Raw genomic sequence first — 13,246 nt, 5'->3', positions numbered from 1 at the left:
ACACTTAGACAATCACACAGATCTGAATGAGAATCAATCCTACAATCCCACCCTCCACAATGACCAACCAATTAACCCTCAGTAAATATTTACCATGACTGAGACCAGAAGCCTCTTAACTACAGCTGTGGGTGTGAAACCCCTCAAAAAATGATGATCAGCTCACTCAACTCCTGCCATGTTAAGACAAGATAAGCACGCTTAGCTTTAACTCTGCTGAAGGATGCTGCAGATTACATAGAAGAAGCACTGAATAAAACAACATGCTTTTCCAGGTAATTTGACTGTCGGTGTCATCAATAACAATCTGAGATAAAGATAAACCAACGCGAAAAATAACAGTCTAGAAAATTTCCCTAAAACAGTTCATTAGTTGTCAGACCACATCATCTGCAATAGATAATTGGTTTGTGGAAATAATCCTGTCAGACGTCATCCTCCACCCTTTTGAAATCCAGATCCGTACAGCACAACAACCGTCCCAGTGACAGCAGTTCCGCAATCGTGTTTTCATTCAAACTTACACAAACAGTCCGTGACAAGTGCACTGTTTAAACAGTTAGCCCTCACCAGAATACGCCATTATCTTCTGTTGTTCCTGAGGTCATAAACTCTGAGCTTCAAGTTCACACTCATCGGAGACTAAATACCATCATGACATGGGTCTGTAAGAGAAGATCGTCAGAATCACAGGCCTTGGGGCAGGCATGGGTAGTGTTGTGTAACTGCTTGTAATTAGTGTAATTAAAGGCATTGGCGTCTTTAGTGAGAGCAGAGGTTAGAGTCAGGTACGCACAGGGAAGGAGGGGAGTGGGTGAGGATGCTTTTGAAATTCAGTCGACCACATGTCTGTGGAAACACTGGTACTGTGCCAAATGAAAACACTGTCTGGAGCTTAATGTGTGTGCGTGTGTGTGGACTGTTCGCCTGTGGGCGTTGTGTATACAGCATATCTAATATAATCATCAAAGGTGTTGTTAAATCACGGCTTGATTCTGTCTCACTAGATCTTTGTTGTCACAGTTTATTTTAGCAACATATGCTCAGCCATGTGTTAATACCAATGATGCAACAGTTACGCCATTTTTCTATGCCAGGAAAAATGTCTTTTCTTTTTTTTTTTAAATGTATGTATATATCTCTCTGACCGAAAAATAAATAAATAAAATTAAAAAATCTTAGCAGAATGTAGTGATGCAAGCTGTGTTGGGTGTCTTTGTCAGTGTTTTCTGGGTGAGCATGTATATTTGTTGCTCTGGTAGGTTTTACTCAAGCTCTGCTGATGTAAGGAACCTTCGTTTTGATGACTTGAGGATAACTGTTGTTAAGAGAGAGATGCCAAGCAAGGAACCGGGGTCAAGGGGGCAAGGGTTATTGGGGTGAGGACAGAGAATGGATGATAAGGAAAGATTGATGAGGTTATTCTGTCAATGTTACACATTTAATTATTGTTTTCCAATGTATGTATATGTTGGAGATTGATAGAAATGGAAAGAAATCGGAAAGAAATTTGTGAAAACTAATTTTCACTGTACTAAAAATGAGGGCATATTGAACATTAGTTCAATTATTAATTCTATATATATATTTTCCTTTAAAAAAAACTACAATGGGCTGCAAAAAAAAAAAAATCACTGACCCAACTACCTAAATGGTTTTTGGTTAACACTATTCAAGGCAGCATTTCTTTTTTACCAAAAATACAGTAAAAAGAGTAAAACTGTGAAATATTATTGCATTTATTACAGTTAAAAATTTTCAGCAGCCAATACTCCAGTCTTCAGTGTCACATGATCCTTCAGAAATCATTCTAATATAATGATTTGGTGCTCAACAAACATTTGTAATTATTATTAATGCTGAAAACTGTTGTGCTGCTTAATAGTTTTGTGGAAAGCATTTAAAAATACATAATATGTGCCTTTATTGCATCCTTGCTACAACTGAACTGCAATGTATATATATTAATTATATATTGTATATATATTGTATATATTGTATTAACTATACAACTTCAGATCTATTAGGTTGAATCTAAATTCCATACATTATTTTTTTTTCTAAAAACCTATATTGGCCTGATTATTTTAGAACTATTCACCAAGCCACATCTATCTGACCATCACTCTTGACATGACCATGCCTTTAGTCTCGAGCTCAGGTTCCTCTTTCTTTCTCTCTCTTGCTCCCTCCATCATAGTCTTACAGCAAACAGAAGCGGTGTCACTTAAATTCTGTCAAACGTCTCTCTTTACACAAGCTCAATTTCTAATCCAATTCTAACAGACAACACATACTTTCACACTCATCACAGATTAAGTCAGGAGGGTTAAATTCCCTTCAGTTTGGTTAGCCTAATGAGCATGTAGCAGTTTATCTGGGAGTATAATGAACCCCCTGCTGCTCCAGTACCAACAGAAGTTTCATCTCACTGATAAGACCAGAATGAGCTTAAGGTACTGTTTTGTTGTACACACAATTTCAATAAACCCTTTCTAAATCTCAAGTCTAACATTAACATTAACATTCTTAGGTCTAAGATCTTACTGATATATGATTATATGCACAGAGATGCAGTGTTTTTACTTGGTCAAGCTATACTGTTTCAAAGTTTTGATCATGTGGACAGTTTAGAGGCTTTAGAAATGTGTGTATCAAATAGGATACAGTAGGCTTTACAGGGTTAATATCCATCAAATCATCACCAATAAGCCTGTATGAATCAGTGTATTACACACAATGCTGCAGTTTCCCTTCTGTTATGCTCATTTATAACTAGCATGGTGAGTGTAATCATAGCATACAGCTTCTGTAAACAAACACACGTATTGCTATGACCTTAACCCTAGTAACGCCTGATGAAGACTGTATAGTCTGAGCCGGAGGCTTAACCATTGAGACAGTCGGGCATTAAATGCTGGCACACCCCGGCACACCTGTCTAACTGATAGCGGGCCTCTCGCGGACAGTTCGTGAGAACTTTTTAGGCGAGAGGAGATATACATCAGGTCTTGTTCATTATGAAGCAGTGCAGGTGATAGGTATAGTTTCTCACCTGAGTGGCCTTCTGTTGAATAGGGCACTAGAAATGTCTATAGGGTTTGACACCTTTGGCAATGCTAGTGATACTCTCACAGGTGCGCGTACACACAGAAACACTGCGTGTTCATTTACACATAATCATTGATGGCTGTGGATGGGTGGAGTAGAGAGTGCTTTTGATCGTCTGCAGTTGTGTGCATGTGTGTGAGAGCCGAAAAGAAATGTAAAGATGTTCCTGCTGGTCATTGTTTGCTTGCAAGATTGACAGGTGTATATCGTACCATACTGAGACCTAAAACACACATACACACACACAAGGTCACCAATGCACCCTTTAACCCTCCACTAAGGTGTCAATCATTTTTAATCAGGCCGTTCTGGGACTGGGCCCTCCAGTCGACCCCCAGCTGAAAAAAGCCCGCCCTCCAACTGCCCCCCAATGGAGTGTGATTGACAGCTTGACTATGAGGATTGATGGTGTATTGAGAGACCCCCTCCTTTCTGTATTTTGCCCTGTCAATGCACCAGGTGCTTGGTACATCGATGCTAAAGTAGTTAGCCAGCGGTAGTCATATTTCTCAGTCTGGGAGTTCCCTGAGTCTGAGTAACTGCCATAAATCATACTGAGTGACACTGACACAGAGAATAAAAGCCGGCCTGCAACACTCTAAGACTGTATGCCATTTAACCAGGGAAAAGAAGTTGTGTAATGCTCTCTGAACTCTTACATGCCCTCACTCTCTCTATCCTCAAATTATAGCCTATTCTTTCTTCTTCAAATTTACTCACCCTAATGTCATTCCAAACCCATAAGTCTTATATCTTACATTTAACACAAAAGGTGATTTTGATGAAGAATACGGCCAGTCTTTGAAATATAATGAAAGTGAATGGGTTTGTCAAGCTCTAAGTTGATAAACAAAACAAAAATTAATAAATAAAAAAAACCTCAAAGGTATCATATAATTGGTCCATATGACTCATGATCTATTATTCCAAATCTTATGAAGTCACAAAATAGCTTTAAAATAAAAAGCTGCTATTCACTGAAACTGAAGTGTTCATTTTTTCTGGCCATGTTATTCTGCACATTTTTATGTGTCAAATCCAATCATTTCCATGGGAATCCAGCGCAATATGGAATTTTGTGTAATGGTGAAAGTGTTTAAGGTTTAAGTTGGTCACACAAAGTCGGTGCATTTAGTAAGCTGATTGGTTTGAGATTTACTTCTCATTATATCACTACACTACACTATACTGAAAATGTCTGATTTTTGAATGAATCGGCAGATATTTTTAAAACATTGGTTTATCCAGTTCACGAATCTAGTCTGAATGATTCATTCAGATTGGTCTGTTTCCTGAGTTTTGATTCAATTTTCCATTCAAAACAGTAAACAATGTAGTTGAAGGAAAGATTTGTCACAGATAGTTATCACGCATTCAGTTTCAGAAAACGTGTTTTTATTGATCCTTTTTTTAAAGTTTGAAGAATTTCACTTTGTCATTAATATGTTCCTCTTGCTGTTTTACAGAATAAATAAAGTCATACAGGTTGGAAACATTGTGAGGGTGAGTAAATAATGACAGAATTTGCATTGTGCAGCAAATTAATCCTTTAACCAAAAAGAAAGTAAGTGTGAGTGAGAGGAATGTGTTGAATGGGTGTGTGGGTGACCCCCCATTGAGTGTTTCTCTTTTAAATGTATTTCTTGCAGTAATTGTTTTGTCGGTTTTTAAATAGCTTTTGAGCTTCTGTCTGAATAGGGCACCTGAGTCAGCAGGGTTTTTTGAGAGCCTGACCTATCTGTGCTGCTAAAGGTTTGGTAGCTAAGGAGAGTACCGGGAATCTCATGCACTGACAGACAGGGAGTGGAGTCTTCCTTTCAGAATAACATTCACTCAGCACAGTGAAACTTAGGTCAGCCGTTAGAATAGATATGGCAGATGTAGTCAAAACAGTAGCTGGCGGTTTACTAAAAAAAAAATAGCTGATATCTGACAGTTTGGAGAAGAGCAAATGTCAAAGCAATGTCTGGATATTTTTTATTTAAGATTTTAGATTACAATGATCTTATATATTTAGATGGATTTAATATATAAAATGTAATATACTCTACCATAATAATATAATCATTGCAGTTTTTAGTTTTCACCATCTGTTTGTAATTTGTAACTATAGCTGTGTGATACTAACTATACATTTCTGCGATAATCGTCACCACTAATAACCTACTCCTAAATATAATGTAGAAACTTTAATATTTTCAGTAAAGCTGCTTTGCAATGATTGGTATTGTTAAAAGCACTATACAAATAAACTTGAATTGAATTGAACTACGATGGAAAACTTTGTGGTCAGAAAGATTTAACTTCTTTTCTTTTGTTCAGCTGTTTTCAACATTGATAATAATAAGAAATGTTTCTTGAGCACCAAATCAGCATATTAGAATGATATCTGAAGGATCATGTGTCACTGAAGACTGAAGTAATGCCTGCTCAAAATTCTACCTTGCCATCACATGAATAAACTACTTTTTAAAATATAATAAAATAGAAAACTGTAATATTTCAAAAGTGTTTGCTGCTTTGATCAATTAAATGCAGACTTGGTGAGCATACGAGACTTCTTTCAATCATGAAAAATCTTACTGACCCTAAACTTCTGAACAGTAATGTGTATTTTTAAATTTGATCTTTCATTTATTTATCTTACAAACATATTGCTATAGGTCTCTTTAAACTTAATGCTTCATTCAGGTTCTTCTAATTGGCATATCTGTTTCTGGATCTTTCTAAAGAACTGCTAATAAGTAGCATAAGGACTACAATAAAAAGTTGTTGTGGAACTTGAAAAACATTCTCCTATGTCATCAGAATGCAAAACACTGGTTTGGTTCTAATTGGAACCCAAGGCTGATCAGTCTGTGAATCAATTAAACTAAGTGCCTCTTTCTCTGCTTTGTTCAATCTCTATGCCACAAATGTGAATATAATGGATCGGTCAAAGCATACTTAAGGATTTTACAGAGAGCATCCGAATGTGGCTGATGGATTAGCTCCATGTGGACCGGCTCTTCATCCTCAGATCCAAGATGCTGATCTGCCTTCGATTGACTCTCATTCCGAAGAAGCTCATTCATCTGTCTCTGTAACAGGGGGCCACATGTGTGTAATGTGAGTTTGAATGTGAAAGGACAGCAGATAAATCCAGTTAGCTGTGATTAGATTACACTAGGCTAGAATGAATGGGATCAGTTGGAGAGGTGACAGAGAAAGGGGGGTAAAGCCACACAGACCCCTTTAACTCAATCCATTAGAGTACAACGACATATTCATTAAGTCAGGCCAGCCCAGGACTGAGGTTTAAAATGAGCTGCGGTCCCCCCTCCCACTGCTTTTCCTTTAAAAACTTCCTTCCTTTTCTCTTTCATATTGATGGTCATGGAGAGGGCTTAAAGGTAACCATGGTGGGGGTTTTGTATGTGCGGGTGTATGTGTGTGTGTACCTTTCTATAGGCTTCTTCCTGACTTTTACAAATCTGATACTGAGTTTTCTCTCTGGCCAATAAGGGCACTTTAAAATGGCCAAATATTTTCCCATGAAATAAAAGTCATTCTCAGTCATTCTGTAAACATTAGCAAGTTCAATTAAACTTGCCTGTTGGTTGTTAATAAGATAAATCTGTTATATTGTCTGATGTCATGTTTAAAAAGGATATCTCGGGTGTGTTCAATTCAATAGAGATCTTCTGTCAAAACAATAATTGGTTTTGTTAAAGCTCTTTTTTCAGACATGCAATTAAACAATTACCTTGTTGAAGAAATACCAAAGGACTTTACACATATATTCTACATTTTAAGTAGAGACTTTGAAATGATTTGGAGGGTTTAACTGAACTGAGTTCTTTATTGCAGTCCAGGCCTGTCATTCACTACAGGAAACCCCTGTCAGCAGGGAGGCGGGATGTTGAGTGATTGGCGTTTTGGCCATCCAGACAACTTCCTCTGGTCGGAGGAAGAACATTAAAATGTCTGGGTCAAAATAACCTGCCTTTCTAATGTCCTCTTTAACCTCTACCTGCTTTCAAGACAATAACTTTCCATGAGTTTCTCTAGAAAAATGATCTATAGATAGTGATCTACAGATAGATGGTTTAATTAATGAATATATAATGTGTATACTTGTACATAAATCCATTTATAATTTAAACTCATTTTCTATGTTGTTGTCTATTATTTTTACATCCTTAATGTGAAAACTGTTGATGACTAAACAATAATGGAATAACTTTCAAACTTGAAACTTCTGTGCTTTTACAATTTAATTATTTCAGTACCAGCTTTGAGCCAGCATGCTGCATGTTTGGATTTAACTTTCAGTAAATCTATCTGTACAAAGAAAGACAGAAGGACAGAAAGTGAGGTGCATAGGTAAAGTAGGCTGGAGTGTAGGGGGGTTGGACAGACATCAAATTCACACCCGTCAGAAACACATTCCAGACCGTGTGTGTCTGTGCAGATATGTCTGTGTGATATATTCTTGGGTACCTCCTACTGTAGCTAAGGGTGAATGTTCAGACAGCTGGAACATTAGACATTCCGACAATGTATTTCCTCTTATATATGATAAGTGTGTGTGTGTGTATATATGTGTGTTTCCCATTTTCAAGTCAAGCTATGATATTTGATCTGCTTGGGAGTATAAATCAAGTCCCTTCTTTCTGACATATACACACATACTGACACATTGGTGCTTAACGGGAGGGTCATAGGTTTTTTCTGAAAAGAAAAGAAAAAAAAAAATATTAGGATGCAAGTAAGCTTAGAATTGAGGGCTTATGAAGGAATGGGTTTATGAATTTAGATTTAGACTTAGACTTAGATTAGATTTAGATTGTTTTAGATTTTTAGAGCCTTTCCATCAAATTAGACTATTGCACTAATTCATTCAACTAGGCAAAAGCTTAACAAATCCTATAGGTCGTATCAGATACCTTCATCCCCAATAACCATTAACACACCACACCGAATCCAGTTCTGAAGAAAAAGCAGTTGAGAACCACCAATCTAATATACGCACAGCCTAAAACCTTTCTGAACCCTTAGGCCTGAAGACACATCAAGAGCAGGTGAGTAGACGAACAACAGATAGCTTTAATGGATTCAGGTTTTTTTTTTTTTGTGAAACACCTTTTGAAAGCAAGCTTTAAAAAAAACATTTGAGGGCCTTTTAAAGTCTTTGTCCTCCTCTTTCCTCTCTTATATCCCTCTGTCTGTCTATCCTTTTTGTACTGAGGTGCATTTGACCTCTTAATCACTGCCTGAGGTGAGCTCCACATGGCTAATGGATCTTTCCCTCTCGCTCACACACAAACACACACACACACACACACACACACACACACATATATAGATTGTTGGTGTCTAAGAATGTAAACAGGGTGCCTCTTCAAATTGCCATTGTAGAGTGTGAGAAGAGAGAGAGAGAGAGATCCTATCCTGGAGCACAGCGACCATGTCATTATGATCTCGGGAAAAGAGAAGTGTCTTCCTCGTGTTAAAATCTCTAGAAATTCCATTATAATGGATATGTGGATATGTGTTAATTCCACAAATACTAATACTAATACTAGTACTAATACTAAGCAGCACAATTGTTTTCACATGTTTCTTGAGCACCAAATCAGCATATTAGGATGATTCATCATGAGACACTGACAATTTAGCTTTGCCTTCACAGGAATACATTAAATTATAAAATATATTTAAATAGAAAACAGTTATTAGTCATTGTAGTAACATTAAATATACAAATTTTACTGTGTTTTTATACTTTTTTATTTTATTTATTTAAACTGATGTCCCAGGCAACCAGTATCCTATTTAACTATGCTAGTCTTCTATTGTCTTGTTCTTGTAAAAAAAAAAATTGTAATAAAATATTTTCTGCCATAAGTCATGTCCATTTATCTTGTTTGATAATTAGCCTAATAAGCAAAATTATGTACAGTCAGCTGGTTATTATCACAAAAGGAACCATTTCAGGGTGATACAAGACCTGATCATCCAGGTTTAGTTTACAATTTAGATTTTGAATAATCAAACTTTCGACTATTCAGCATTCTTGCAAAAACATGAATCGCGGTATTGTTATTGCCGTGTCACTATTGCGGCAGGAGGAAGTCTAGGCCTCAGGGGTCAGCATGTGAGGTCACGGAGCGACACCCAGAACAGAACCTGATACCCGCTCAGCGTCACACCCCTCTGACAGATAAGGAAGTCAGTCGGGTGGTCAGAAGTTGGTACACATCTAAAACCCGCCATTGTGGCCCCAGGGGCTCAATGCGCTTCCCTCAATTCAATTCCCTCAACTGAACTCAATTCACAATACAGTGAGATTCAAAAGTCTGGGGTTCAAAATCTAATTGAAACCTGAAAAAGTTTTTTAAACATTTTAAAACAAAGAAACATTATGACATTTAATGAATAATAATGTTTCAGATCCTGCACTGTTTTAGGTCACTAATAAAATATGTATATTTGTGCCACTGATCATGTGACTCTCTGTACAGACAGTCAGTTGAATTTTGGATCATCTAAAATCAAACTGGAGAACAAAATCATCAGCCTTTACCAAAACTTTTGAGTTTGAGCGCTTCTGTCATTAAAGCAAATGAGAGACTAAATTCTAAGACGTTTCAAAATCATGTTTTTTTCTCTCACTTAAATTATTATGCTCATTAGGAAAACTGACAAATTTGCATAGAACTGTAGACTTTATTAAGACTTTGGACCCAGCAGTATATCCAACCAATTCCTCTTGGTATACTGCCCTCTCTTTCTCTCAAACACACACAGTGATGACAGACAGCGTCTGAGAGGAGGGAAAACCCCTTAAGAATCAAAGCAGGACATCCAGGAGACGAGTTTGCATCTGTGTCTCTGTGTGTGTGAGAGAGACACAAGGGTGATTGGGGACTACCATGTTGAAAGATATCTGCAAGTGAAGAAATGTTGTTTTCCCATCTCTCTTTCTTTCTTTTTCAGTGTTCTTTATCTTTCATTAATAGTGCTTTGTAGTCCTAATAATTCTCTCACTGCATTCTGTTTAGTTATCATACACCTTTATTATAGCATCTGATGGAGCCTGTTCACACTGAGGGGTGTCTCTGTGTCCAACAGGAAGGGTTTTTTGTACCGTTGACAGATGAGGCTGTACCTCTGATCATCGGCCGAGACACTTTCTCTCCCCCTGACCCCTCTACTGAGTCCAGAAGCTGCGGCCAGGAGCTGATGATAGAGCAGCATTAGAGAGCGAGGGATAAGGTGACCACTTAAAATGCAGTTGTGTGTGTCTCCTTCTGCGTATATCTGTGTTGGTAAGAATTTGTGTGTGTGCTTCTAGATTCCACAGAAACACTATATGGTTTGCTCCTAATATTCCACATCAGTGAAGTTGTACTTCACTGGAGTTTATCTTGAACACCATCAAAATTTCTGAAAATATCACTAGAAACTAGCTAAACTGAATGTTTAACTAAAGTGAAATTATTTGTGTAGACATTAAATTAGCATGTATTCACTTCAAAAAATCCCAAATAGTTGCAGGTTTGAAGTCGCAATGAAATGGAAGTAGCAAAAGATATTTTCTTCTTTATTGTGACTTACATCACAGTAAATCTGATTTTTGAAAAGAAAAAAAAAAAATATATATATATAGGGTGGAGACTCTTGATTGTAAGAAACAGATGTGGTTTAATGATTTGAGCAGTCTAGCAAATGAGAATTATGATGTTTTTGCTCAGATCAATCATTCACAATAAAACCTATAACATATTTTTAGAAAATACATTTCACATCAACTTTAAGGTTTCACAAGAGTTAAATGAAAAACTTTCTGTCATGATCACTGGGGTTGTGGGCTGTTGCTACAGGGTTACTCTGAGTTTTCAATCATTACTATGCGGTTGCTAGGGTATTTTGAGTAGTTGCTAGGTGGTTGTTTACTAGCAAAGTCTGTGTGATTCTGTGATACTTTGATATGACTATGGTAATTACTTTAATATAAGTTTATGTTTTACCATCTGCCAGGTGAAAAGAAATATAAATTTTCGTTTTAAAAGTATAGTCACAGAATTTGAGAATTTTATCTATTTGCACAATAGACACAGATTTTAGAAAGGTGTGTGTGTGTGTGTGTGTATGTGGAAAGCAGACATTAGGTTATATCTGTCATTAAGAGCAAGTCTGAATAAAAAAGGGACATTTTCAGCACATCACCTAAACAGCCACTGTAAAATGATCCTCTAAAATGTGTGTCATTACACAAAGTTGATCAAAGACAATTATGATATCAAAGATCAGCATTGTCATTTAGGCCAACACTCTTTGTGTGTGTGTTTTAGCTAGAGGAAATATCAACAAAACTATATTATTGCCTTAGTCAACATCAACAGTTTCAGGTTTCATGTTAATTATGATAAATTCACACACAGGTATAATTCCATTGTAATTTATCTGGAGTTGTGATGTGGTTTTGGTGATGTCATCCTTTGGCATCTTACAAGTGATGGGTAAGTGGTGAGAAAAAAAATGTGTTATAAATATATATATATTATGACACATTTAAAATAAAAAAATAAGATCAAAGTATTTATTAGAACTGAGAAGAAGAACATTTGCTATAAAAATTTATATAAAATGGCACAGGGTTCCTTTGGCCTTTGGCAAATGATTAATCTTGTATTTGGCACATGTGGAATAAGAATGGTGAATTATCATGACTCATTATTCCTGTGCTTATCTGAACATGAATAGAAATATTTCTGGATATTCTGAAAATAGTAAAAACTACAGATGTTTCAATCTCTGGTTTAAATATATGCATTAAGATAAAACTAATTACTCATGAATCACTGATCTTTGAGTTTTTAGTGCCTCTGAATGTTAATGTTAATGTTAATGTGCATGGCAGATATATGTGAGAGGAGACCTGGTCATGAGTGTGTGACTATGTGGCAAGTCCCTGCCTGTTTTTAACCTGACTTTGAGCTTTAGCTGGTATTCTGAGTCTCTGTTGTTAAAATTAATAACGGGATTTGTTCAACCACCCCAGACAGGGATGGTTGTCTTCTGTCCCTCTATATCTCCTGCCCTTTCTCACTCTGACCTGAAATTATTCAAGAAAGACAAATGCAAACTATCAATTGCACTCTTTGTGTGTGTGTGTCTATAAGTTTATATATATATATATATATATATATATATATATATATATATATATATATATATATATATATATATATATATATATATATACACACACACACACACATACATACATACACACACACACACACACACACACACAAGCCGCAGTGACTGTTCTTTAGTACAATATCGGCAAGCTTTGACGATTGGAGCCAGAGATACCAGAGCATGCACGAATGAATTCTGGCATAATTTTAAAATTCTAATAGCCTAATAATATACAGTATTTGAAAGAATCTCAGTAAAAATTGAGCAGCATCCTGATGATTATAGTTTCTAAAAAGTGTGAACCTTTAGACTGTGTATTTAGCGCAGTCTGACTAAAATTAAGAATTCTAATTATCTTTAAAAATAAATAGGCCTATACATTCTAGAAGAGAAATGCTTGAACAATTATAGCAATGATCGTTGTCTGTATCGGACACTATACATAATACAAATTAGCCTACCTTACACGTTTTTATAGATTTAAACATCACAAACAGGCCACTACAAAAACATTCGTTTTAAAATAATTATCGGAGCAACAAAATCAAATAAAAAATGTTGCACACAGACGAAAGTTAAACGACTGCGATGAGAAACTTACTGATTTGCCATTTAGTTGGCCCTCTGGAAGTAATCCACAGACGCTTTTTTTTTTCGTCTAAAAACTGTCTCGCGTGTTTTGTAGCATGCAACTCTTCTGTAAACACATGTAATCGTGTTATTTATGATGGTCTGAAAATGATTATATATGACATAATTAATAGAATATTTTTTTTTACATGAAACATTTTAGATGTAGACACTATTGAACGACTGCCTAAAAATACATGCATGAAAATGATGACAAGTGGATCGAATGGAATTCCATTGAGGAAATAAGTAAACCAATAAGTAAAAGCCCTACAATCTCTCTCAATCTCTCTCTCTCTCTCTCTGATTCCCT

Source organism: Carassius carassius, chromosome 32 (genome assembly GCF_963082965.1).
Source record: "Carassius carassius chromosome 32, fCarCar2.1, whole genome shotgun sequence".
Classification (NCBI taxonomy): domain Eukaryota; kingdom Metazoa; phylum Chordata; class Actinopteri; order Cypriniformes; family Cyprinidae; genus Carassius; species Carassius carassius.
This window is presented reverse-complemented; position numbering follows the sequence as displayed.